Source organism: Callithrix jacchus, chromosome 14 (assembly GCF_049354715.1).
Source record: "Callithrix jacchus isolate 240 chromosome 14, calJac240_pri, whole genome shotgun sequence".
Taxonomy (NCBI): Eukaryota; Metazoa; Chordata; class Mammalia; order Primates; family Cebidae; genus Callithrix; species Callithrix jacchus.
The window spans coordinates 110492852-110504219 of record NC_133515.1 but is presented as its reverse complement, the minus strand read 5'-3'; the positions used below and the strand labels follow the sequence as shown (position 1 = coordinate 110504219).

Below are 11368 nucleotides of genomic sequence, written 5' to 3'. Positions count from 1 at the left end.
GGAAAGTTCTCACTCCGCATTATAAAAGGAACAGCCAGATATCAACTGTTGCAGAAAAGAAATAAGATGGACTTTTTTTTTTTTTTTTTTTTTTTAAGAGGGAGTGTTTCTCTGTTGCCAGGCTGGAGTGCAGTGGTGCCATCTCGGCTCACTGCAACCTCCACCTCCTGGGTTCAAGCGATTCTTCTGCCTCAGCCTCCCGAGTAGCTGGAATTACAGGCACATGCCACCATGCCAGGCTATTTTTTGTATTTTTAGTAGAGACGAGGTTTCACCATGTTGGCCAGGATGGTCTCGATCTCTTGACCTTGTGATCCGCCTGCCCCAGCCTCCCAAAGTTCTGGGATTACAGGCTTGAGCCATAAATTATTTTCTTAAAGAGACTTCCTCCACTGCTAGAGATCTTGAATAGCCTCCTGGTCAGCCATCTGGAAGCAATTCTTCACATAATTCACGAATTTGGCTTCCACTTTGGGAAGAGAACCACCTTTTTCTAGACTTGCTTGCATTTTTGCTTTAATGTCTTTCATAGAATTAGGTCCTTTTGGTGTTTTAGAAATTTTTTTTTCCTGTTTTTGAAGGATTCTTGTCCTTTTGATCTTGGCGTTGATGGCTTTGGGTCTTTGCCATTCTGAATTGACTTCCGTGCACTTTTGGCTAGAGTGTCTTCACTGGCACTTTTTCTTCAGTTTCCTCATCATCTTCGTCATCGTCATCATCTTCATCATCATCTTCATCAGCAGCAAGGTTCACTTTTTCTGTGGAAACTTGCTACCATCTCCAGCGGCAGATTGCTTTCCAGATATACTGAATAGTATCACAACCTCTTCCACTTCATCTCCTGACTCTGCCTCTTCCTCCACAGCTACTAAGTGCTCTCGACTAATATGCACTGGCCCTGAAGCACACGTCCATGGTAAAACAACTGGTGATTTTATTTTATTTTTTTAGTTTTAAAAAAAAATATATAGTTTATTGCATTTTAGGTTTTGGGGTACATATGAAGAGCATGCAAGATTGGTGCATGGGTACATACATTGAAATGTGGTTTGCTGCTTTCCTCCCTATCACCTATATCTGACATTTCTCCCCATGTTATACCTCCCCAGTTCTCCACCCCCCACTCTCCCTCCCTTAGTTCCCCCACTACAGACCCCAGTGTGTGATGCTCCCCTCCCTTTGTCCACGTGTTCTCATTGTTCAACACCCTCCTGTGAGTGAGAACATGCAGTGTTTGATTTTTTGTTCTTGTGTCAGTTTGCTGAGAATGATGGTTTCCAGGTTCATCTATGTCCCTACAAAGGACACGAACTCATCGTTTTTTATGGCTGCATGGTATTCCATGGTTATATGTGCCACATTTTCTCTGTCCAGTCTGTCATCAGTGGGCATTTGGGTTGGTTCCAGGTCTTTGCTATTGTAAACAGTGCTGCAATGAACATTCGTGTGCATGTGTCCTTATAATAGAAAGATTTGTAACCCTTTGGTGTTTTAAAATACTGAGTTTTGTTTCCAATGTGTATTTTAGTCTTCCCACATCTCCGTGTCTGACCACTACTTCTATGTCCTATCATAACATTTCACACATACCTAAAACCAAGCAATATATACCCAGTAATGGGATTGCTGGGTCAAATGGAATTTCTATTTCTAGGTCCTTGAGGAATCTCCACACTGTCTTCCACAATGGTTGAACTAATTTACACTGCCAACAACAGTGTAAGAGTGTTCCTATTTCTCCACATCCTCTCCAGCATCTGTTGTTTCCAGATTTTTTAATGATCGCCATTCTAACTGGAGTGAGATAGTATCTCAATGTGGTTTTGATTTGCATTTCTCTAATGCAAATCAGTGAAAACAACTGGTGATGTTATTTCAAAACCCCTAAGGGAAACTATTGGCTGTACAGAGATTTTCAAAGTTGCCAGTGTTACTTTAATTGGACTGCCTTCGTAATTTACTGCCTCTGCCTCAACAATGAGCATTCATCCTTTGCACAAGCCCCTAAACCGACTTTCGTAGTGATAACTGGTGCTCATTTTCATCATTATCTGCCTTATAGTGATAATCTTTGTCGGCCTTTAGTTCACAACGGAAAAGATAGTTCTGGGGCCTGAGGAGGTTCATGTCCATGTCCATCAAATCTTCCATGAGGTGGTGGCACGCACTTAGGAGTGGGAGAAGGCAAACAGAGATGAAGGACAAGTGTTCAAGAGAACAGCAGCATAAGACAGAATGACCCCAGGGGTCCTTCTATTTTAAAGAGCAGGTAAACTCCCATAGTGTCACACAATCTTGCCAACCAGAGATCTGGCCGAGAGCCCCTAGTGGTGTGACTTTGCCAGAGATCTAATTAGCACAAAGAGCTCAAAAAGCCTTCTGGGAGACCTTCCTAGCTTCACCCAACCAAAAGAAAGTGTGCTGGCAAGGAACTGGGCTCTCCAGGGGAGAAATCAGCTTTTGGATAATTCTACCTATGCTGGCCGGTGCATTCTGAGTGTCCCCGAACTTCATCTCTAGAAAGTGTTGTTATTTTTGACCATCTTAATGAATCCTGTGACCTGGTGGAGCTTCCAGGCTCATGTGATTTCCCTGTGTGAGGTCAGCTTACGGAGAGATGCCAGGGTTTTGCCTCTGCTGCTGAGAAGCCCCACTGCTTACTTAGCTCCTGGTGAGATCTGAAAAGTCCCCACTCTCCCACTCTACAGCCAGGTTATGTGTTTAAAATCCGCTGTGATGAGGATGCCATCACCTATTCCTGTGTCGGACTGACCAAAGTGGTGGTTTGGATGCTTTATTTCTATGCCATACTGGGAAATAAGAATCTTACTATTTATAGAAGTTATATTCTTACATTTACATGCTGAAGATTTGGCCTAAAGTATTATAATTTAATGTCAAAAAAAGTCAACAAGAACTTATCAATCTCTCATTCCTGAAAAAAAAATCCTGGAAAATGTCTGTCTTCATTGAGGAATAATCTGTTGTATAGTTAAAGTCAAGCTGAATTTAAGGAGAAATGAAAATACCCAAACACACAACACACACATACGCACACATCCCACCATCAACACACATAAAACCTCTCAACATTTCTCTTACTCTTTGACGTCTATATGCCAAACGAATGTTCCTCAGATGCTTCCATATGTCTCAAAATATGTGCCTTCCTTATTTCATTATGGCAGGTTAATAGATATGGCAGGTTCAATTAATTATGACTTAAAACTTTCCACAATTTTAAGTTTCCAGCTTTTTATTCCACAGGAAGAAAAATACAACTTTCAAGTACAATACTTCTAACAATATGACTGATTTTTTTCTTGAAAAAAAAAAAAACTGTCAAAACATGACATGTCAGATTCAGCTTCCTTCCACCAACATATCACAATCTGTTTTGATGGAAAAGGGATATATTTTAATTATTTGTTTTTAATCTGACTCCAGACTTGACATATGGCACCTCATTAAGTTCTCTCTACATATTCTGGTAAAAACAAAAACAAGCTGTACAAAGTTATTCAACTTCTGGCATAAAAGTTATTTTTAAGAACTTCTCTTGCTTCTTAGGAGGTTAAACAATTCCAAAAAAAATATCTTTTAAGAGCCTGGAGTGACATCCATTTTGAGAGGCTTGCTGGGAATCAATCACAGCAGACATTAGCTGTAGGCAAAATATGCTCGTTGAGTTGCGGGTGTGCACAGAGATAGGTGCTGATGGGCCCCTCCACGAGCTTGTTCCTCCCTGAAATGCACAGACATTGCCTTCGCCGAGAAGAAAGCATATATTATCTTCAAACTGTGGATATTTTCAAACTGTGGAGAAAGTCCTTTATTTCTCAACTCTGCCTCAGAAAAGGATGATAGCAGACCATTTATTTTTGTTCAGTTTTATGCAACATGCTTTATTAATGTTTCCTCTCATACGGAACCGAGAAACAATTCTGATAAGTTTTTATTTTTTTCTGTCAGAGGCCAATTTAACTGAACTATCAATTAACCAGAACTTCTTATTTTATCTTGCATTCTACATTAAAAAAATAACTTTAAAAATATCTTCTCATGCAAGATTTTATTTAAAATGTTTTTAAAATCCCTTTAAATAATAACACAAAGGGACATTCAGAGGATATTCTGATGCCAATACAATTTCAATCTACTAATTTAGATTATAATTACGCACCTGAAAATGATCAATAATGGTCAGAGTTTTTTTATTTATTTGTATTCACACAATAAATGCTGAGTACAACATTTTACTGAGCTTGAGAACGTTAAAAACTAGGAAAACGAAGCACTATCCCTGTTCTGAAACAATTCATCGTCCTAAAGAGAAGAATGTTAATGACCACAAAAAAGGGAATGAAAACTGAGATATGAGCCAGAGCGTTGTGTAACAAAGTTTGGATGTAAGACCATTTAGGGATGAAGCTGGCGAGGACATGTCACCAGGGTTTCTAAGGCAGTCACTCTAATTGAGACAAAGTCCTGCTCTGTGTTCTGTCTTGTCCTCAGAAGTTGATGGGACTTGGGCTCCTTTCTCTACAGTCTCTCTTGCCAGATTTTAGTCTCTGTCCATGTACCTCCTCAATGATCTGATGGTGTGTTAATTATATTTGAAAAAAGGTGTTCAAGAAAGGTTTGGTGAGTACCTGCCATGTACTAGACATAGGAAGTAATGGTGCATTGATGAACAAAAAGTTCTCACTACCCTAAATCTCACATTCTGGAGGGAAGTGTTATGAGGCTGCAATTTAGAAAAAAATCAGTGTATGTTTTTGTGTCAGTGTGTGAGAATGCATGCTTTTGCATTGGATTAGCTTAATCTATTTTCTAGGTATTCATAGCCCAGTGCTGGTGATCAGCTGCCATTTACTTTGAATGTCTAAATTTAGAGAAGGCTATTATTGTAAGTTCTTTCAACTAAGTATACCTTTCATCAATTTCAGAGACTTTACTAATTACTATAATACATGTTAGATTTTCATCAGTGAAAATAGTGGCTTGTGTGATGTTAAAAATCAGCTTTAATAGGTAAAATGAAACAGTTATTTTGCTTAGCAGAAATATTTTCATGGACTATATAAATGTGCTATGTTTCTATTTTGAGATTTTTATATAGATTAAAGTTTAAAGAATAGGATGTAAAAATAAATAAAAATACAGGGAGAGAGATGAGCAGAGGAATAGAATCAAGGTACACAAGGAAGGAAGCGTGATGAGTATACCAGAGGGTCTTAAAATTAAGTATCAGAGCAATAAACTTTTTTTGAATTAGAGGAGCTGATGAGAAATGCACATCTGTGTTGAGGAAGTAGATGAGCAAGTTTTCCGCAGAGTAGAACATTGACTGTCAGGAGCTTTTTATAAACTGAGTTTCTCACTGAAGAGATTAACCCTGCTCATTCTCAAGGGACAACCAGAGTCTATAATCTCAGGGAAGCTAAAGATAAAAATCCTTTGGGGGTGTAGCATAGAATGCCGAGAAAATTGCTGGAGTTCTGTTTTAGGCTCAGGAACAGATTTTCAATAGCTGGAGTGGCTCCGCTGAAGCTGTCCCAGTGGGTAGCTACTCAGGTATGAGCAGGGCAGGAGAGGGAGCCCCCGCCAGACACACACCAGGAGTGTCCAGAGCCCATCAGATGATGGTCAGGTGGTTGTTAACTGTCTCTCTAAAGTAATAATTGGTCACAACTGGCACCAGAGAAAGCCAGTCTCCTAAAAGACAGAAAACACCTGACACTGGTGATCAGCAGCTTCCCAAGGAGTTGGGCAGTCAGGAGAAGCAGTGCAAGACCCTGGAAGCATGCCAACATATAAAACCCCAAGTCAAAAGATCAAACCATGAACCTGCCTTCCAAGTCGCCTGCTTGGCCCCCTTCCAAGGGTACTTTCCTTCCTCTTGTTCCTGTTCCAAAGCTTTTTAGTACACTTCCACTCCTGCTCTAAAACTTGCCAGGATTTCTCCTTCTGCCTTAGGCTTTCAGTCAGATTCTTTCTTCTGAGGAGGCAAGAATTGAGGCTGCAGACCCATATGGAAATAGATTCGCCACCAGTAACAGAACTGTTCCTGGGAGGCTGGAGAGCCCCAGGACTACAGATGTCAGCAGTTGATGTAAACCCAGGATACAAATGACCTTGAGAGTCATCCTACATGTACAGTGTCATCCAGGCCACAAAAGGTACGAGCTACACATTGCTACGGAGTTCTCTACAACTAGAACCAGAATGCTTTCAAATGGAAAAGATCCAAACTATGTGACACTGTCAGCTTCTCAGGTCTCTCCATTGGAACTTGAGGCAAAAGAAGGCAGGAAAAGTTCCTTGAAAAGTAACCTGGAGATAACCTTGTCCCAAAATCTCTGCTTCAATGACAGATAGCAAGGGCAGCTTCCACGCATGCCAAGATGGTAATGAGATGAAACAGCAGCAATTCCTCTCAGGATGTTCTCAGCCAGAACGCTCTGCTTTTCCTCCTGGACTGGTGAAGCAGTGACTACAGAATAATTTCTTTTTAGTGCGGTATTTTTTTTTTTCTGAAATGAACTCATAATAAGGAAAGAAAAAAGACACACCCAAGTGTCACTATGAATATGATAATCTTACGCTGACTGATGAAACTGCTAATGGAGCTGTCCCCCTCAGACACTCTTCACAAAAGGAGATGATGATTTTAGTGTCCATGTCTACCAGACAAGAGGAGGAAGTGCAGGTTGCAAATTCCTGCACCTTTATAGAAGGAAGCCGAAGTGTTGGGCTTAGGCAAACAAGGTTATGCTTGGTTATAAAGCAGATATTCATAATTCTCTTTATCAAATTTCTAAAGTAATGAATACGTAAAAGACAGTTAGAAATGAAACTTTATCGACGATATTCCTCATTTGGCAAAAAATTTTGCTTGAAATCTAAAGCAAAATAATAGATGTCTTTCGACTTCTTAGACACCAGAATTAGAAAACATGAAGTCTTGGGCAGTGACTTTCCAGATCAGATTATTAAATATTGTGATTCGATGCAATGTCTCAAACTAGGGTCAACGGGAGGTTTATAGTCCAAGGCACTGCAATTGTTCTCAAAATGCAACTTATCTCATGCTATTTGTGGGGTTGTAGTGCTAATGGCATGGTAGAGGGCAGGTTTTAAAATAAAAATTTCTCATTTTTCCATTCAATGGTAAATTCCGTCAACATACATAGCAATTTCAGCACATATTTGAACTATGCCCTTGATGTTCAGGGTTTTGAACAGATAGATTTTCAAGATAAGCATCACTGCATAACATAGTCTTTGTTCTGGTCTGGTAAGAATAAATGTACACATTATATGGTTCTTTTGTTTATTCCAGCCCTCTGATACCTAAGAACATAAATACATTTATATAAAAGTTATTAAATTTTAGGCAACTGAAACTCTATTTTTAAGTAAAAAAAAGTCATAAAAATACTATATTTTTCTTACAATAAAGCTCAAGTTAAATTGAGAAAGTTGATTCAGAGAAGACACTTTTAAATCTTTTATCAAAAAGTATATTAGAAACTCCCAAAATGTCCAAGAATAGCCATGATTTCATGAGACAAAAACGTATTTTTCTGCACTATTTTAGATTTTCTCTGACAGTTAAATCTGCACTTATACTTCTTGAAGGGTACTGCGCAGACAACACAGCCTCCTAATGTAACAATTGACAAAATATCATCAGTCCTAGACAAGTCAGTACAAATATCAAAAGTAAATTTCTTTCCTTCAAAATAAAAGCCATTGGGAGAAAAATAAAGTCCTGTGGAGCAGAAAAGACTCTGCTTTAGATAAGATGATATGGGGCATATAAATTAAACACTCAGTTCACACACACACACAAATTATCCTTTTACTTAAAATAATTTCAACCCAGTATGTTTCAGGAGCTCTAAGCTAAAGTTAAAATATTAGTTTTTCACTATAAAACAAACTAAAATAAAGATGATCATATATCTTTCTCCGAGTTAAAGTGTTCTAATTGAATAATCATGATAGTGTCTTCACAACACAAGCAATTTAAAGAAATTATTATCAAACAATGTAAAAAGCAAAAACAGAGAGGACTCTTATACTTTCCTATCTCATCTATGTTAGGAATTGGCTTCCATTTTAATTTTAATTTCCCTCCCCAAATCCCTCATATCTTTGCATTCATTACAACACTTTAAGAAAAACGATATTTGTCTAACATTTTACTTTTTTGCTTGTAAATTATCTCTTTCAGTACTCACAAAACTCTTGGGATAGAAATTAATTTATGATCCCTATTTTATGAATAAACAGACTGAAGCTGAGGAAGGTGAATGATATCTTTTAGAATTTCAGAACACTATTTTCATAAAAAGAATCTACTTCTTTGTAGAAAACACTTAGAGAAAGTAGGATTCTTAAATGCGTTATTATAAAGTGAAATCAGTCAGTCTGAAAAAACTACATATGATTCCAACTGTGTGACATTCTGGAAGGGGCAAAATTATGCATCGGTAAAAACATCAGCAGTTGCCAGGAGTGGGGATGGGCAGGGATGAATAGATGGCACATAGAGGATTCTTATGGCAGTGAAACTGTTCTTTATGATACTATAACAGTGGGTAGATCTGATTATGCATTTGTCAAAACCCACAGAACTTTCCCACACCAAGAGGGAACACTGACGTCAACTATGGGCTTCCATTAATAAGAATACACCAATATTGGCTCCTCAATTGTAAAAGGCAATGAAAGATGCAAATAGTAGGGGAAACTGTGTGGGAGGGGGAGGAGATGCATGAACTATGTATGCACTCTCCAATTATTTTATAAACCCAAACTGTTCTAAAAAATACGTTTACATTAAAAAGCATCAAAATCACACCCATGCGCCCTTTTTCCACTTGAAGATATTCCAATGTCATTTCAAGATATAAATATCAGAAAGCGATGCTTGCTAACCTTTAAAATCAGCAGCCCCGTCTGTGATTAGGTTTAGCTGAGTCCATAATAACTGCTTCACACTGGGTCTGCACCCAATTCTCACCCATTGGGTTCCACCCCCAAAGAGCTTCTCTAAACACAAGTTTCCATATTTCTAGAGGATAATAACCATTAAGGAGGGAAACATGTTCAACAGCAGAAAAGAGAAAGTTGTTTTAGTCTAACAGTGAAAAAAAGTGGATAATTTAATAACTATAATTTTTGAGACTATTCAGTACATTGCAACTATCAGACTATTGAAACTCCGAAGGTGCAAGGCCCCCGCGTGACCTGAGTTTCCTCTGAGGAGCATGGGGCACACAAATGGTTCCATGAGGCACTCCAGGAAAAGAGGACCCCTGAAGGCCCAGGTCCAACATTCCTGGCAGGTTGAATTCCTGGGAGCTCTAGACATCAGGCACCTGTCCCCATAACCCCTACAGCTGGCTTTTCCCCTCAGCAGCTCAGGTGCTCGCAGGAAGGGTTGAAGGCAGCACTGCATACCCCAAAGGCTCTCCTCACTTCAGTGGCACAGGTATGCAGGGACGGCCCAGCTTTAAGAGTGAAACAGGAGTCCATGGACAACCCATGTGCATTTTGACACAGACAAAAACTTGCCTGCACTCAGTGCCCTTCTTAGCGTGGGGCAAAGGCCATCTGTCCCCGAGGGAGGGCTGGAGACACACCTGTTCCCATAACCGGAAACGGTTTGTCTAGCCTTGAGGAAAGGTAAAAAACACCCCTCTCCCTGCATGACACTGGGCAAACATGCACTCCTCCCAGGAGTCTGCACTGATAGAACGAACCTAGGAGCTGGCTGTGGGGGCAGAGATGGAGACACCACGCATTCAGATCTGAAGAAGCAGAGTTTGCTCTCTCACCTGTGGGCAGGGATGGGGTGTGTGCAGGACACAGGTCTGCCTTCCAGACTATGCAGAGTGATTTCCCTGTGGGAGAAAAGGATGCTAAGAAAGTTGTTTTCTGGAGGCTCAGACTACACTGGGCCTGCCTTAAGCCTGAGTCAGAAGCATAGAAAACACAGGCTTTGCTCTCAGTAACAGCAGTAGCCTCTTCCAATGGGTAGTGGGAAACCAGCCACTGAGAAGGGCATGTGGTGGGAATGGGCAGTACCCCCACAGTAAAGCAGAATGGCAGAAGATGCTCGATGGCACTCCAGGTCCCAGGGTAAGTTCAGGAGGACAGTGGCAGGCTACTACTGAAAAGATTTGAAGGCTGCTGGACACCCAAGGTCACTTCAGAAACAACAAAACCGGGGTAGGGCTCAAGTGCTGACTACGTGGACTCAACCCACCATAGTTAAGAGCCTGGCAGAAAAAAGTTGGCTCTATACGTGAGTATTCTGTTTTTACAGAGACCAGTTTCTACACCCAGCATACATATCTTTCATGAATAAAGGTGTTTAAAGCCTTTCTCATGAAAATAAAAGCTGAGGGAATTCAGGAGGCAAAAGAAAAATGGTATCAAGTGGAAATTAAAATATAAACAAAGGAATGCAAGAGCCATAATTGGTAAATATAAGCTACCTATTTGAGACACGTTTCCTATTTTATTCATGTTGAAATAATTAGAGCATTTAAATAAAAATAACGAAAAGGGCTGTAGGCTGGATGACATGTAAGAACAAAATGTATGCCGATAGTACGAAGGGTGGGAGGAGAGAGGAAAAAAGTGCTAGGATTGTATATTACCTCCGCTGTGGTTTAATATTATTTTAAGGTCATCTGTGTTTACAATAACGTGAATGCTGCAAACCCCAGAGAAATCAGAGAAATAAATAAATAATAAAAATGGATGAGGCCAATAAGCCAAAGGTAGAGATAAGATGAAAACATGAAAACGTAATTATTCCAAACTGAGGAAATGGGGAAAATACAGAAAAAAAAAGATGGCACATATAGGAGACAACAAATTAGAGCTCAAATTTTAATAAAATATATTAATACTTTTGTCAGATACTAGTCTCTTGAAGGATAAAATTAAAGTTCAAGACGCTCAAATTGAGTAAAAAGCAAGGACCAACTGTGTGCTATCTGCGTGAAGCCCACGTTGTAAATAGGTAGAGGAAACAGTAGATCATGGTAACACCACAATTCACAAGGAAGCGGGATTAGCTGTATAAACACTGGATGAAGCAGATTTCAAAACAAGTGATATTACCAGGAATAAAGAGAAACATTGCATAATAAGAGTCAGTTCATCAAGAATTTAAAAAAAAAGTCTAAATATATAACAGAGCTTCCAATAATATCAAGCAAAACCCAACAAAACTTTTTAAAAATTTTCATAAATATTGTTGGAAATTTAAACACCTTTCTCTCCCCATTATTGATGGGAGAAATACACAGAAAATTAGTAAAGATACAGAAGGTACAAAGAA

At 39.4% G+C, this 11368-nt stretch overlaps 1 pseudogene; it reads right to left on the bottom strand.

The window, feature by feature from the left end:
• Nucleotides 1-374: 374 nt before the first annotated feature.
• LOC118147185 (nucleophosmin-like) lies at nucleotides 375-2151 on the bottom strand (annotated as a pseudogene).
• Between the last annotated feature and the right edge of the window lie 9217 nt (nucleotides 2152-11368).